Source organism: Poecilia formosa, unplaced genomic scaffold (genome assembly GCF_000485575.1).
Source record: "Poecilia formosa unplaced genomic scaffold, Poecilia_formosa-5.1.2 Scaffold1013, whole genome shotgun sequence".
NCBI classification, from domain to species: Eukaryota; Metazoa; Chordata; class Actinopteri; order Cyprinodontiformes; family Poeciliidae; genus Poecilia; species Poecilia formosa.
In genome coordinates this window covers 10,640-13,573 of record NW_006800952.1, presented here as the reverse complement: position 1 = coordinate 13,573, position 2,934 = coordinate 10,640, and positions in this window count along the sequence as shown.

Genomic DNA, 2,934 nt, shown 5'->3' with positions numbered 1-2,934 from the left:
ACACAGAGGAGCCAGTTCAGTTGGAAACAATATTCTTTAGATTGGGTAGACTTTTAATTTCTATCTGCCCTACAGTCTCACCGGTACATCTCTGTTAATTTCAATCATCCAAATTAGTATGGCCGTTCCCGCCGGTTGGAACTAGCAACTTCTCCAAAATGTTGATTCCATCTCACTGGTGAGATCCAGAGCCTGCAGCTGGTTTCCGAATCTCAGCAAGATTCGCATCCAGCTTACGGCTCTGGTCCCACAGCATGTTAGTCTGAGTATTTGCTAGTCAGTCAAATCCATCATACTGATCAGGCAGCTTGACAAGGGTCAAAACGACTGCCAACATGTTCTGAATTTGTTAATAAGCCATGTATCCACCAACTCCAAATAGTAAAAATCTTATGAATCCAAATAAATACAGATCCTCCGCATCTAACATGGACAGACAAAAATTTTTGTAAACATCCCACGAGTCCAAAATGTATCCTGATGGGTATGTCCCTGCAGGACAAGCAGACTCTCCTTTGCCCAGTCTTCCTGTGGAGAAAATTTGATCAATTGCATTGAGAGACCAGCTGACCAGATCCATAAGTTGTAGATTCAAATTATGGAATCTACAACTTCCATAAATGCAAAGTGAGGCTCCAAAAAAGCAGCACAAGACAGCAGAGCAGAGTGGGGAGGGAGCAGAGGGAAAAGCATCCGCCTTCACTGAGAGCTAGAAGAAATGGTTTAATTTTCTGAAGATTTCTTACCATTCACATTCTGTGTCCCCTCACTGAAGCAAGACCACTGCAGTGCAGTTTGGGGAACAGTTCTGAGAGTCAGAGTCTTCCACCTTAGTCAGCTCTAACCAATAAGGACACGTCTTACATCATTCGTCTTTAGGCCCTGCCCACTATGTTCATGTTTCCAGCAATCAACTCTTTCAGTTCAACCAAAAAAAGGGAGCATCAAAACCAAAAGCTTGAGAATTACAACCAAAGATTTCTGACATTTACAAATGAGTTTGTTTTGCAAATAGTGTGTTTCACTTCATGAGATAAAAATGAGTGATTTAATAAACATTTTTTTCTTTATAAAAAAAACAAAACATTACAATTCCAAAAGTTTTGATCACAATTGTATTTATTTTTTGAGATTAGCTTTTGTGAAACAAATTTGCCTCCATATTAAAGGGAGTTTTTCTGTTGAATTGATTTGGAAGTGTTTGAAGTGATAAAAGAACCACAAGAGTTAATCACAGATGAGTAGGAACAGCTGGGAAGACCTGGCAGGGAGAGGGAAAGATAAGATATCAAAGCTCAGAGAAGGGGAAATTAACTGATTCTACTCAGCAATCAGAAACCCTAATCTAAGGAAATCCAAAGTACACACAATGAGAATAAAGTACACAAGGAAAGATTTAAAATGACACAATATAAGCAAATAAAGAAATTATCAAAAAACACATTTAAAAAAATCTTTAACCGAGGATCATAACACATCAAGTCGTGTCAGTCTGCAGAAAAAATGTAAACAAATTCAGGCCTGGCTCAAAGGCAATGACAAAAATGGAAGACAGACAAGCAGATCTATAGAAATATTAATTTATTTATACAAATATATGACTCTGGGGAAGTAATAAACAGCCATTCTGTAAGGGTTGTGCACAGGGCCAGACTTGGGAAGGTGTGGGCCCTCGGACTTACTTCAATTGTAGCAGGAAATAAGGGAAGACCAACACGGCAGCTGAAAGGTTTGCTTTGAGACAGAAGGGTACTGCTCTTCTCAAACAGTGGTATAAAAGAAAAGACAGGCTTTGTGGATGTCCTGCTAGAAATGTCCTTTTCTGCTTTCCTTGCATTCGTTTTTCAATGTGTGGCATTGTGTGGAGTCAGATGGGATCTTATGACTTAAAGAATTTCCAAAGAAGCCTCACCAAGCACCAGCAGTCAACCACTCATATTTAAAATCAGGTCTATGGAGTAAAAATGGTTTCAAAATATATGTGCGTGTGTAAAAATATCTGTGCGTGTGTAATACTGGATTTGTAAACCTTAAAAATGAAATAAACCTATGCCTATAAATATTGAAAAAGTACACACACAAAACTGCATTTACACACAGATCCGGTTACGAGTGCACAAGTATTTCTGAGACTCATTTCACGCTTCAGGGATGTAACAAGGCAGCCTTTTGCGGTTGGATTTTACAGTGAGGAAGAATAGTTGAGGCAGAGTCAGGTGGAAAGAGCAGTGGGTTTATTCTTCTCACTGCATCAACACACACAATCATTTCACAGGTGAAACTGCAGGCTTAAATAGTCTCAGCTGTGTTGGACCCAACCACCTCCAATTCATAGGGGGATCTCACTTAACCAATCTCCACCTATTTAAATAAAATACATTTTACTAAATATAAACATTTAAATTTACTTTCACCGTCCACCTCTTGTTGAAGGACAGCTCCAAGTCCCACTCCTGAAGCGTCTGTAAGATGAATGGCTTAGTGAAGTCTGGTGTGTTGAACTGGATGAGTACATACTGCTTGCTTGAGGTCCTCGAATGCTCGATCACAGTCTTCTGTCCAACACACTTTGTTGGGGGCTGCACCCTTTGTTAGATGGTTCAGTACAGCTGATCGTTCTGCAAAAGAAGGTATCAATTTCCGGTACCAGAACACCAAACCCAGAAATCCTCTCACTTCCCTCTTTGTAGTTGGAACTGGGAAGGACTGGATTGCATCCATTATCCCAACTTCACCTGGAACTTCTTGAAAGAGCTGAGGCTCCAAGAGAGGTTTGATTTTTTCCTGCCAAGTAGGGGAGAGATGAGAAATGTCAGCCAAAGCACAGTCTGACATGGTAGTTGGAAAGAATTTCTCAGTCACCTCCTCATCTTTAACTGCTCTCACAAATAACTCCTGGTGCACTGGCTCTTGTTGGCTGTGGAACTCTTTCAA